This window comes from Papaver somniferum, chromosome 7 (assembly GCF_003573695.1).
Source record: "Papaver somniferum cultivar HN1 chromosome 7, ASM357369v1, whole genome shotgun sequence".
Taxonomy (NCBI): Eukaryota; Viridiplantae; Streptophyta; class Magnoliopsida; order Ranunculales; family Papaveraceae; genus Papaver; species Papaver somniferum.
Window position 1 is genome coordinate 42,447,991 of NC_039364.1, and position 14,978 is coordinate 42,462,968.

General features: G+C 36.3%; 1 long non-coding RNA gene across 1 annotated transcript; it reads right to left on the minus strand.

Moving 5' to 3' along the window:
* Window positions 1-1,760: 1,760 nt before the first annotated feature.
* LOC113297109 lies at window positions 1,761-5,068 on the minus strand. The gene is made up of 2 exons (XR_003333289.1): window positions 4,858-5,068; window positions 1,761-1,951 (listed from the first exon to the last, which is right to left on the minus strand). It is a non-coding gene; the product is annotated as an uncharacterized LOC113297109 (long non-coding RNA).
* Between the last annotated feature and the right edge of the window lie 9,910 nt (window positions 5,069-14,978).

Consider the following 14,978-nt stretch of genomic DNA (forward strand, 5'->3'; position numbering starts at 1 on the left):
ATTTGATGAGGAAGTTCCTCACCCTAATGCTTAATCGCAATAGAATGTGCATCCTTATGTTTGCCCAATCTTCGGATATAAGGAAGCACATATACCAGGGAAATCAGAATCCTACAAACATCTCTTATTCAATATAGAGAGAATACACAATCTACCTTAAGTATACTTTAACCATTCTTATGTGTAGAAAGGTTGTCTTACAACAACTTGTGTAAAGAGGATTTGAGTGGTTATTTTGAAGTATCTCTTGATATCGATTTTGGATATAATCTCTTTGGAGAATATTGTGTTTCTGTAACACATTAGATGCGAAAATATTTTCAAATCTTGTCATAATTATTTATTTAAGGCTGATATCTACGTTTGGAATGTGTTAAAGGTATTTCTGGTATTTGTACTCAACGTGTCTGAGAACTTATACAAAAGGATGTATTCTCAAACCAGATCTCAAGCACAACTTCTGAAAGCCTTGAGTAGAATGACTTCTAAGGAAAGTGTCCATCTTGATAATACCTTCAAGAAATCTGGTTACGAAAATATCAATGATAAAAAGGAAGATGTGACTATCTCCTTGTCCAAAACAGTCTGAATGCTAAGATTGATATTATCAATCTATAACAAGTCCTCCTCAGTACCATCGAAACTCATCATAGACAGGCAGCATTACTAAGAACTGTTATTCGTAACCCAAGGAAACTGATTAAACTTGGAATCGGTAATAGGGAGTATGCTCGGAATATTAATCGAAAGGTTAATGCTTTAGCCTGTGAACATAACCAATGTACTATGTGCAGAATCCGAGATATCAGTCGAGATGATGTTGATGAAGATCCTGAAAAATTTGAGGAAATTGAAGATGATCTTTGAAAACACCTATCTGAAGGTTAATAGAGATTAAGTTATTTGCTGTTTTACTTAATCTAGAATAATAGACATCAATTTTTGATTTCTTTCATTGATTTTATTGGTCTATTGTGAATAAAACTATTATGAATAAAATTATTTGATTTATAATTTTTCTTGTGATAGTTTTCGGTTTACATAGCATGTGCTTGAATGCTTTTATCTTATTGCTATGTATGTTTATATGATGTTTGATTTCGGTTTTACTACCTTAATATTCGATCTCATATATTGTGAACCCTTGTGGTTTGGGTGACTTTTTGATTTAGCAGGATTAAGTTCTAGCCCATGTTGGTAGGCTTTATCAAAGAACCATGAGGGATTCTGGTAGAAACAATATGTGAAAAAGTCACAATATGTTGAATCGGATTTGGTTTAGCATAAAAGCATATATGTTTAGATGGTTTTCAACTTTTGCTTGCAATTGTTAAAACCGATTTTCAACCTTTCTCTGGTAAAGATTGGTTGTTGTTATTCTTTTGATTTGGCATAAGGATGACAACATGATGATATTTCGATATCAATTCTCCCTCGAAGAAGATGCAATCATATTGGAGAAGTGGATGCGAAATTTGAGGTAAAAATCTTGTTAGTTAATTGTTGTCCTGTTTCAGAAAAGCCCGAGTTTATATCATATATATTTATTGTTTTTGTTTAACAAAATTTCGGTTCAATTGATGTTTATTCCATGATGTGTGTGTGGGTGTGTGTGATTCAATTGGTTCCGGTTAAGAAAAACTATTGTTATTGTGACGCCCCAAGTACTAAACTTGCTTAGCTAATAGGATTACAAACTAATTGAAGCATAAAGTCTAGATTAATGATCTTAAGAATCTCAATTACATAAGCTAATCCCAAAGGCAAACCCATACACTCTGATATTTTATAAATGAAGATCTCTCGAGTGATATGAATATAATAATGTGTTGTTTTACAGATTAATAAAACTATACATATACAAAATCTATGCAACATCTCTAATACGATAAAAGCTTTAAGCTACGAAACAGTTATCTTCGAGCGCACCTTTTCTTCTGGTTACTGAAAGCTGAAGTGGGAACGAGTGAGCACATCATCCCAAAGGGTGCCCAATGGAAACAATAACTTTCAAGTAATCACTAATATGCTTCACAGTGCTAAAGAAGTAGTAATTTAAAACATGTCATCATGCATAACATGTGTAAGAGTAATTTCCCCAAATACCTCGATATACTATTTCCTCATCTGGGTCATTAACGACATAAATTAGGTTATAAAATAAAAAGTAATACTATTTCGTTTTACGCGCTAGATAGCTATTATATGCACTTCTCGTGCTATGTATTGTCTCATCTGGGCTATAAGACTTAGCAAAGAGTTGTGGGGAAACCACAGTCACTCCTCGCGGGGATTTCACTCAAACACACATCAAATTAATCACTCAACAAACAACACGCATCATAATATATATCATTCATGAAAGAATGTTATTCTAGTTCCACTTCCTCGGATATTGCGTCCATAGTGGCAATATCCGTGAAAGACCACCACCAGATGAATCCACAAAAGTGAAACAAGAACAACTAAAATATGTCTCTCAGACCTCGCCAAACTCATTGGAGAAAGCGAAAGCAGAATAACTCCAGACTCTAATAATAACCCATCCACATGGAGTGCCCATACAAACCATGATTCAAGAATCTACCATCATAAGTCCCGAAGGTTTTGCAATCAAGCATAATATGCAAACGATTGGATTCTCACAAGAAATTATAAAAGGTAATATTCCCCTATATAACGATATTGCCTCATCTGGGCTATAATAAGCATTAAAATAGATATAACATTTGGAGAATCCACACAATGCATATTACACAACATACCCAATCATTTACACACAAATATGCTCATAAGAAGTAATGGCACATCATGCTCGCATATGAAAAGGAACCTATGATTACAAGAAGGTTACATAGTTCCCACCTGATTTGATGACAATCCAACTCCTACCTTGAATTCTTCCATCTACTGGTTCATCCTTTAAATCGATCGTTGTTAATAACGAGTAACCGTAAATCACACAAGCACTCTAGGATATTAGCCAAAAGGATCACACAAGGCTCATAACTTAATCTCATTCAATTCTCTAGTTATAGGCTAAGTGAATAAGCCCATTTATGGTTCTACACATTATCATTATCTATCTTTAGCATACAAAGGTTTACTAATCCAGTTAGGTTGGTTCTATAGTCCATTAGATAAGTCTTATGAATATCTACAACTTTGTAGAAGGAACCAAACGCTAGTTCGGACCATAAAGGTCCGAAACGTCAAATAGGAAAACTATGTCTAAGCCCAAATCCACTAAACAAGCCCATTAACTTAAGGCCTGTTTCATCTGGGTCAACTAACGGTCAAAGGAGACAACTAACAGTCAACATCTAAGCACATGTCAAAGTCCAGTCAAAGGTCAACTGAGTCAAATTGGTCAAGGTCCACTGAGTCAAGTCTGATCACTGAGTTAACTCAGATATACTAAGTCAGATTAACGAATTGAGTCAGCTAAACTGACTAGGATGACTAATAGGTCTAAACTTCATGATACAAACATTCATACAAATATTATCACTAACAAGAACTCTAATAATACAATTCTAGCAGAACAACATCTTAGTTCTAACTCACACTAACTCTAAGTGTAATCTTGCTTACATATGCATTCCATTCTCAACAAAACTTCATCAATGATTACAATCTGTTCTAAGTTATATCTTCTTCGCATTCGACTAAACTTCTACCATATCCTCTTAGCCTCGATAACAACATCATCTCATAGTAACTTAACTTCTCTTCATACAGACCACTCCAACCCATCTGCATCAACAGTTCAACTGCAATCTTACCCCCAATATCTGCAATCATAGATACATAGACAACACCATCTCCAGTACCAACTCCCACTACCACTAAACTACCATTGCAACACTAGTACACTAATTTTGATCAACTTTATCACCACTTGTAATATCACTTCAAGTACCATAACTTGCATTAACATCCATTTCAGTTCCATGACCATTTCATCTTCACCACCAATTCAACTCAGTTCAATTGGATGAACTTGTTATTCAATTATCTAGCATGACCTGCACCACCACTTGTATCTCGAGTTACAACTGCAACCCATCAATCTTCATTAGCATCCTCACCTCAAACCCATTCTAAGATAAAACTTCATTCTTGCCTCTCAAACTCAATCAACATGATCACTCACATTCAACTCCATTCACCCCTTGTTGTAGCTTTACATAAGTTACCATATCATTCCTTCTTCTCTTGCCTCTTCATACATTCAATATCTTACATTCTCATTTCAACTAACACTTAGTTCATCCATCCAGTCCCTGTAATCCTTTCTGCCACATTCATAGCATTACCATCTTCTACATCACTGCCATCTTCATCTATCAATCTTCAATTCAACCACAATAATCAACACTTCTATGAAACACCACCAATCTCCTCTTCATCATCTTCTTAAGCTCATCACGGATTTCACTTTCATCAACATCCTCTAGTCAGAGAACCCTAATTCTAAATCACCAACAACAACCCCACTTCACCAATTCACCCCATAACTGCCCAAGCCATCACCTTCAATTCAAAATCTAACTTCACATCCCCTGTATCCCAACAACACCTAAACTACAGCCATAAACCCATCACTTCTTTCCCTGATCTCTGCATCAGAACACCAACAACTTCTTCATCTTTCAATTCAAACTCAAGAACCCTAATCTTCATCCTCAATTCACTGAAAACCCTAACCTGTGAAACTAATTTCCTAGAGAAACTAAAATTAAACCTTATAGAACCATCCACACCACAATTAAGATGAAACCCATCTATAAACAATCAAAACAAAACGATTTCATAAAGAAACATTAATCAATTCAAAACCCTAGATTAGCTTACCGTTTTCTGCTTCTTCCAAAACCCAAATCGACAGCAACATCATCACCTTCTCCCACAATATAACATGATACTAACTTAAGATGAATCGCTCAGACAGAAATCTCACTCAAGTATTCGAAACTAAGTTTAACAGAGAGGTGAAGAGAAGAACATGGAAGAAGAAGAAGAAGAAGAAGAAGAAAGAAGAAGGAAAAGAAAGAATGAGCTTATCTGCTCGATTCAGTTGGTGATAAGGCATTTCTCTTTGACACGTAAAGGGATAAGACCAACAAAACTTATGAAGGCGCCTACGAAAAGGTTAAGGGCAGCCAGGCGGTCTAGAGTAAAATTACTATTTTACCCTTCATATTTATCTTATGATATCTTCTTCGTCCAGTATCCGATTGACACGTTTGAGTAGTCTATTTCGCCTAACTTTTCGATATCTATCTAGTGAGACTAATTTCGTATCTAGATAATTGTTAGATTAATTACTATTAATTGAAATCTATGTTAACTAATCGAATAAATTGCTGCATATCGTCTCTTGACTAGTCTAATAGCGTTGACGAGCTTGAGGGTCCTTACAGTTATCTTGCTTTATTGTGTGGGATCAATTGTTTAGGCTTACAAAATTTCGGTTCAATTGCGATGTTTTAATGCTTATGTTGTTTCAATTGCTTCCGGTTGAGGTGAATAATTATGCAAGTTGATTTATTTGTTTTGTATGAATTATTTATGGCTTAACGAAATAAACGGATTATGGGTGTGAGTGGGGAAAAACGATTTTCTGGTTTTTACGGAATTGAAGAGTCGACTGTGTGGAGACTCCTTGAACCGAGCGAAATGTCGAACCTCACACAGATGCACTGCAAGAAGGGAGTGCTTTAAGTTCAAGAGATCAATCTGTAAGACCACGGCCTAAACCAAGAACAATGGCCTTTCCAGAGTCAGTTCGGTCACAAGAGAGGATGGGTTGATCTGTAGGAGGGAAGCTGAGAAATACGTGAGATCAATGGTGGTCTGAGATTGTAGGTGTGTTGTGAATTCAGCGTGAAAATGCTCTGAATGATTGAATTTTGCTCAATTGAGAGTAATTTTTGTGAGTTCGTGTAGACGAAAGATTGTGTGTATGAACTTTTGATGAGAGATTGCTCGTTTTGGCGAATGTTGTTCGAGTGTTCGAAAACTTCTGTCTTTTCAATCAGGATTCAGAGACATTTTATAATGTCGTAGTTGAAAACACCATGATCCCATGAAGTGTGACAGTTGCTGGAATCAGAGAGTGGGAAATGGGGAAGTCGTGTTAAAACCAATTACTCATCGTGCGGAGACTTGGTTAACTTTCCACCCACTACTTTGCTGACTCTTCCAACTGATTGCACGACTTGCTCACATTCTCATCGTGGGTGAACACACGTGTCGTAGACCGCCAGATCAAAACCCTAGTTAGTATCCCCCCATGTGACACGATTTAAATCTCGTGATTGTGGAGTCATTTGCTGACTTTATGGGACGATGAGTCCATGTATTACTGAGTTGAACATGATTAGCAAATGTTTCGAAACTCATGAATTTAATGTGTCTGCTGAGCCGAGGTATCATCATAACCTAAGACGAGCAAAACTGTGTTGCTAAATTGTTGAATATTGATAGTTGAACCAATATTCTTTGATTTGAGCAAATATTGCTAGTCTGAGCGAATATTGCTAATTGAGTAAATATTGTCGGTTCGAGCGAATATTGCTAGTTCGAGCAAATATTGCTAGTTTGAACAAATATTGTTCTTTTGATGAATTGTTGGTAGATGGACCAAATAAAATATTAATTTAAGTTACTGACTGCTGAGTCGAGCAAAATAAATACGAATGTTAATCATGTAATCAACATAAAATTATCAGAGTGTTCGAATCTGCTGAGAATCACGTTTCTGCAGAGTTCTGGATTCAAAACCCTAATTTTACCGAGATGATGATTTACTGCAAATCACATAGGACCGGCTACATGGGATGATGGGTTCATCATATAATGCCCAAATGCTCGAATGAGCAAAAATACCAAAGTCTCTTGAGGACCAGTTGGTGAAAGAATGATTAAATGTTGATTTAATCATTTACTGAAATAATGCTCGTGTGAGCGACAAATCATTAAATCTGATGTAGAAAATATGAGGAACCGACCAAGAGGTCATGAGACCGGCTCTTGGAGGTCTTGGGACCAGTATATTGTCGTTTGAGTGAACTTCCAATTGTTTGGAAAGAGTTCGAACCTAATATGAGCAACTGAGCAAATTAGGTTAAAATCATTAAAACATGCGGGACCAGCTGTTTGCAAGCCTCAGGGCCACCCTTGGTCGGTCAAGGGGATGTGACCGTGTCACCATGATGTCCGTGCTTCAGTCCTGAGAATTTTGATATTTTCTGGTGCATGTTTGAGCAACATTTGGAGAAAATATGAAAAATCCATGGTTTTGCTGAAACTGGGAAAAATACATGAGATGATGAAAATAATAAATAAATAAGGAATCACAAGGTGTGGGACCGGCCACGGCTAGAGCATGGCCGGCCGGCTGAGACGCGGTCCCACGTGCTTTTCCCAGTTTTATGTGATTTTATGTATTTTTCTCTGATTTAAGGGAAATTCCATGAAACTGGAGAGTTTGGCGAAATTAGGGAACTTCCATGAGATGAGAGACATAAATTAAAATATAAAATAGGGAATGGGAGTGTGGGACCGGCCGACCAATGGGTGCGGGTCCCAAGGCACTCTTCCCAATTTTATGTAATTTTGATGATTTTAGATAATTTTCAAAGGGATTTGTTGAAAACCAAGATATTTTGTTGAAATTAGGGAGTTTACATGAAATCAGGAAACAAAACACCAAATAATAATAAAATAATGGGCGTGTGGACCGTCCCACAAGTTTTTCCTATTTTTTTAATATTTTCCATGATTTCAGAGAAAATACATGAAATTAGGTTATTTTAGGGAAAATTCATAAAATCAAGGAATTTTCATAATTTGAGAAGGAATAATAAAATAATGGGACGTGAGGTGTGGGACTGGCCACGGCCAAGGCATGACCGGCCGGCCGGCGATCACGCGACACCTTTCCCTAATTTTATTATTTTTGATAAAATCATGTGATTTAGATAAAAATACATGAAATTAGGTAATTTTCATGATTTTAGGGAAAATTCATAAAATCAAGGAATTTTCATAATTTGAGAAAAAATAATAAAATAATGGGACATGAGGTGTGGGACCGGCCACAGGCAAGACATGGCCGGCTGGTGTTCGGTCCCGCGACACCTTTCCCTAATTTTATTATTTTAGATAAAATCATGTGATTTAGATAATTTATTTGAAATAAAGGAAATTTGCTCGAACAAAAGGATTTTCATGAGATCGTGAAAATAGTAAAAACATGATAAAATATAAAATTGGGCGCGGGACTAGTCACGGCATGACTGGCCGGCTGGTGAGCCTAGTCCCCTGGCCCTTTTGCTTACTATTTTATTATTATTATTTTCCCTTCCTATTTTGCATAGGTTCCTCGTTCGTTCGTATTTTTGAAATGCTCGTTCGTGCATTCAAAATGCCGGTCTGTGCATTATCTGCTAATTACACTTGTACCATTTTTGTCAGGGCTTATTCGATGCTCAGATGCCTATTTCGATGAATATTTATCACTAACCTGTGGAATTCTGCCGGGAAGAACCACAGATTGAAGTAACGAAATATAACGAGGAATCGTAGAGTATTGCTGGATATTCAGGCGATTAATTGATGACTCGTAGAATATTATTGGATATTCAGACGATGGCTCGTAGAATATTGCTGGATATTCATACAATTTAAGATAATTAATTGATGGCTCTATACTAGAAGGGCTTCATGTCTAGGAGCATTAATTATCTGAGGGTTGAGCAATATGAACTTGTTGGAGTGTCATATTCCTCTTGCATAGTCGGGGAAAATCCGGTTACATCCCGAAGACGTTGTCGCTCTATACTAGCAGACATGCTGTCTAGGAGCCGCCCAATCTTTCGATTCTATACAGGATGAGATGTGTCGTGGCCTCAACTGAGAGACTACACATTTTCATCTTCCCTGAGAGACTTTCTCCATCATAGGTGGCATGAGCTTTCATGCATAGAGACATGAGTCTCGATACTCATCCAATTGCTGGATCCGGAGTAATTACTGAAATTGCTCAGTATTCATGAGATGTGTCGTGGCCTCAGCTAAGAGACTACACATCTACATGTACTCTGAGAGACGGCCTTCTCAGTCAGAGATTTTATGGCATGAGATTTCATGCTTTGATGAGAGACATGAGCCTCAATACTCATCCGGTTTCCGAATCTGGAGTATAGTTTTACAATTCTACTCTTTTTCGAAAATCCACCATCTACAACGGGATAAGTTGTTTAGTCCAATTCGATTCTGGATAAGAGAAACTAAGTTAATTCTGATCTTAGTTAGACTTATCGAAGTAAGGTTTCAGTTATTCAAGTCTAATCGAATTCCTTAACAAGAAATGCTAGTTAACTAACCTAGTACTTGTCTTGTTTAAAATTAAAAGGTCTAAGTTTATGGACAATTAGAACCTGATGAGAAAAATACAGTTATCTTAATTTTGGTCTTATCGAATTAAGCGGTTGTTTTTGAACAGTCGGTTTAGCAAAGGGACTAAGGTACTTAGTTGATTTTTGTTTTGTTAAACTAATTTGGAAAAATTATTTCGGACAATTGTTTCCTTGATAACATATCAAAATAAAACTACTTGTAGTTTCGGTTTTTGATATTGGTTATCTGAACATGATGTGTGGAACCCTCGTGCCTAACTCTACAGGTCGCAAGTCTATTTTGAGATTTGTAAGATTCTTTTCGTGTTGTCCTTTATTTTTTCGTTTCTTTGTCATTTTGTGACAAAAAGGGGGAGAAATATATGGAGTAAACAAGTGATACTGGCATTGATTTTATATTGATTGGTATCGCTAAGGAAAAGAACATTGGTGTGGTGCTTAAACGTTTTATCTAAACGAAAGAGTGAAAGCACATACTAAGGGAGAGTAACATGTCATATGAAGTGGTATAACAAAGACGTGCGGTTTAACAAAGCTAATAATCTTTTTCTTTATTATTATAACGTCAACAGCGGCATTTTCAAGGATTGAATGTAAGTGGCTCGAAATAGCAAATGTGTATAATCAAAGTCTATATAGAAAAACGACTTTTGTCTCAAGATAGGAGATAATGTAGATAGACTTTTGAGTGATTGATAAGTTCAAGTCTCGACATACCTTTTAATCGATGAAGTTCCACCAGTTCCTTGAGTAGTTCTTCGTCTTTGTATGATAATCGACATGGAGTCATGAGCTCAACTACACTTTCTATCCTAGTCCGAGACTTAGCTAATAGTAGACTAAAAATCAAGACTTATAGTTTTGATCGCTAACATTGACAAACATGCTTGAGATAGCAACGCATGCGAGTTCGACCGAGCAGTGCTCTAACAAGGGTTACAAAACCTTTATACAAGAAAAGGTTTCACGTACGACCAATTCACATCCTTAAAAAAGACTGAATTGTCGATTTTAACCCTCTTTCAATAATCAAAAGGGAAAATCTTCTTTATCGTCCACGAACTCCTTGTCGTCAACAACCATTGGAATAAAAGGTTTGTGAAGAAAGGATTCAATTCCAACAAACCTTCTTGACCGATACCAAACCAGGGCCTTCTGAATTTCAAGAGTTCTTGGAACAATAGCCTTTATTTGTTGAATCTCCTTCCTTGTTTCCTTCAACTCTTCAAGAACACCAGAAAACTTCTGAAGATTAGAGGGGATAGCCATTGGTTTCTTCATATTCTTCCTTTTTCTCTTCAAAGTTGTAGAGGAAGGGGACTTATCTTTTTCCTTCATGATTGATGGCTTAACAATCATATTAACATATTTTCCATCAGAAGACATGATGCTTGGAGTCTCCATACAAGTATGGAATTGTGAAAGAGATACACAATTAAAGCTCAACAAGCAATCTTGTGATAAAAAAGAGTTTTTCAGAGAAGGAAAAAGGAGAATGTAGGGTTACAAAACCTTTATACAAGAAAAGGATTCACGTACGACCAATTCACATCCCTAAAAAAGGCTGAATTATCGATTTTAACCCTCTTTCAATAATAAAAAGGGAAAATCCTTTTCAATACCAATTTATGATATGAAAAGATCAACAGAATTCCAGAGAAACAAAACAAAAGAATTTTCTTTTCTTAAAGCCTGATTTGTGCTCAACTCTTGTCTCTTTGACCAGGCACATGAGACAAGATGCACCTTCAACACGATCAAGCTGTGTTGGGGTGAATAATAATCTGTCTACTATTTAATTCTTGTGTGGAATTCCTAATACCCTTTTTCACATAATGTTTAGACATTGTTCTTTTCCGGAGAGATCTAATCAATTCTTTAGAAATTAACCTTTTCGGAGAGGAATTGAGTTTACTTACCTCAGATGAGTTAGACTTATGAACAAGTTTGAGCTTGTTTGCTAATCGTTTTGCTCTTCGTTGAAGTTTATTGACATATTTTATTTTATATTTGTACTTGTAATACTTAGAGAGTTCATGACCCTTAAAAGTACAATAAGAACATGTCAATGTGGAGGACGGTTCAGACACCATAGCTGAGCACGCTGGTAAACAAATTGAGATACCTGAAACATGTGAAATAAAATTTTCAGTAGACAGGGAAAAATCCATTTTATCCTCCATAATGGTTGAAGAAGTTTCTCCAGGAAGAATATCAAGTCTGATATACGTATTGCTACAATTATCAAAATCAATAGTTTCACGAAGGAGTGCAGCACTTGACTTTACATCTTCATCTTAATCATAGTGATCATACATCTCATCAAGATTTGCAGCAAGACCTTTGTTCCCAGTGTATTTTCTACGATTTGGACACTCATTAGCAAAATGACTAAAACCTTTACACTTGAAGCACTGTGGCATATCCTCATCATTAGTATCGACGGTGTCCCTATTTTTAGGAGGAGCACGGTCATGAGGTTTGACTGATGACATGGGTTTATCTCTGATGAACCATTTACTTCTCTTTAAAAGAAGATCTTTAAACTGTCTTGTGATCAGTGAAACTGAGTTTTCAAGATCTTCATCTGATGAATCAGTCTCAATAGGATCAACAACAGAGTTGCCAACACTTTTACTTTTGACAAGCAATTTAGTGTTCTTTTGTGCTTTGAAAGCAATATCCTTCCCAGATTTGGATGTATGCTCATGATCAAAGATCTTTATCTTCCCAACAAGAGTATTTCTGGATAAAGTATTAAGGTTATTTCCTTCAACGATGGCATGCTTCTTAGAATCGTATTTGGCTGGCAGCGATATGAGAATTTTCATCACAATGTCCTTTTCAGGAATAGTCTTACCCAATGTAAAAGATGCGTTAACAATTTCATATACTTTGTGATTAAACTCATCAAACGAATCTTCATCAGCCATACGAAGGTTTTCCCAATCATAATTTAGGTTTTAAAAGCCTAGCTTCTTTCTCAAAGGAATTTCCTTCGAATACAGTTTCTAATATATCCCAGGCTTCTTTAGACTTAGTGCACGTTGTCACATGGTGGTGAAGATCTTGGGTAATGGCATGGATGATAGCATTTAATCCATCATAATTTTGCTCTGCAGCAAGAATCTCGGCAGGATCATATGCACCAATATCCTTTGGAACAGTTACATCGCCTTCTGCAATAACCTGAGGATCATAGACATTAACTACACAAACCCATGATTATCACGCGCTTGAAGAAAGGCACGCATAAAAATTTTCCACCATAAGTAATTTGAGCCGTCGAAGACTGGTTCTACATTTATAGAGATAGTGTTTTTGTCCATAGAGTCAGATTGCTACAAACACAGACTTATGAGGTCTTAAACGTGTTTGCCTGCTCTGATACTAATTGAAAAAATGGGGGTCCAATAACCACACCCAATATTTCGTTTCAGAAATCTGTATGGACTAACTCCAATATATTTCCAAGAGAATCAACTAGACAGTCAGACTCAATCAAGGAAAATACATCCAAGAGTTATATCTTTGTTTCTCAATATAATCAGCAAATCAAACAGATAGAAATCCGCGAGCCTGATTATTATGAGAAACAACTTGAACGGTACCAAAGACCAATGTTCAAGTTTTAATCCATTTATACCAACAACCAAAGGTTGGATTATCTAATTGATTGAACTACGCACAACCTGTGATATTTCAATTATATAGAAAATATAATGCGGAAAAGAAATAATACAGACACCATAAATTTTGTTAACGAGGAAAGCGCAAATGCAGAAAAACCCCGGGACCTAGTCCAGATTTGAACACCATACTGTATTAAGCCGCTACAGACTCTGGCCTACTACAAGTTAACTTCAGACTGGAATGTAGTTGAGCCCTAACCAATCTCACACTGATTAAGGTACAGTCGCGTTCCTTACGCCTCTGAATCCCAGCAGGACTCTACGTACTTGATTCCTTTAGCTGATCTCACCCACAACTAAGAGTTGCTACGACCCAAAGTCTAAGACTTGATAAACAAATATGTCTCACACGTAAAAGTCTATTGAATATATAAATCTGTCTCCCACAGAAATACCTACGAGTTTTTTGTTCCGTCTTTTGATAAATCAAGGTGAACAGGAACCAATTGATACACCAGACTTATATTCCCGAAGAACAACCTAGTAATATCAATCACCTCACAATAATCTTAACCGTATGGAAGCGGAACAAGATATTGTGGAATCACAAAGGATGGGACGAAGATGTTTGTGACTATTTTTTATGTTACCTATCGGAGATTGGATCTCGAGCAAATCTTAGAGAAGATAGTACTCAATACGATAGAAAAAAGTAAGATCAGAACACGCAACTACATAGAAAATAGTTGGGTCTGGCTTTAGAATCTTAATGAAGTCTTTAAGACGTTAACCTATAATGGTTTTAGAAAAACCTAGGTTAAAGGAGAATCGACTCTAGCCGCAACTAGTATCACACAAAAGGTGTGGGGAATAGGTTTCCCAGTTGCTAGAGTTCTCCCTTATATAGTCTTCAAATCAGGGTTTGCAATCAATGTTATCTTGGTAACAAAGCATTCAATATTCACCGTTAGATGAAAACCTGATTAGATTCAAGTTAACATCTTTCAACCGTTAGATTGAACTTAGCTTGTTACACACAAATGAAATGTAGCTTCATTTAGATATGGGTAACCGTACCTAAACGTGTACACTTAGTTGGTTTAACAATAGTTAACCGAAGTTAGCCATATGAACACTTTCATATCAACCTTGTTCATCTTAATCACAACTAGTTCAAATAACTCAAATGAAACTAGTTTTAGAGTTGTTCAATTGTTTATATTCTCATAGAAGTATACAAGACACAATTGAAGCAAAATATATTTTGATTCACTCGAATCAATTCATGAACATTATAGCCACGGTTTGCAAATATTACATTCCTTATTATATAAATGTATTTGTTCATGAACAAACCGACTTTAGAACTTAACCCACTCAGGTATGCAAACGGGTATGCATACCTAGAGTTCCCGGACCTGGTCAGTTCTCCAGTATGCAAACGGGTACGCATACTATCGTTCACGACCAACATCAGTTGAAATCAATACGCATACGGGTATGCATACTATGTTCCCGGACTTAAACTGTTGAATTAGTATGCATACTGGTATGCATACTAAGTTCCCGGACTTGGAATATATCTACAACAGTTAGCATACAAGTACGCATATTGTGCTATATCCAATCAATGGTTAATCGTTTTAAACTCCATTTTACTCATTGAAACATTCTTTGAAGATATGAGTAGCTTTCTCACACAAACTATTATCTTCAAAGCAATTTTCAAGTAATCAATAGATCAATACGAAACATTTCGAGTCTACATCAAATGACTGTCTCACACAGATCACGTAAGATGTTACTTGACGATTTTCACATGATCATCTTTTAACTTTCGTCAAGAATAAAATATGAACTTGGTTAAAGATAAAGCTTACCAACACATATTTCGAGAAATATGTAAGCGAGTTAAACT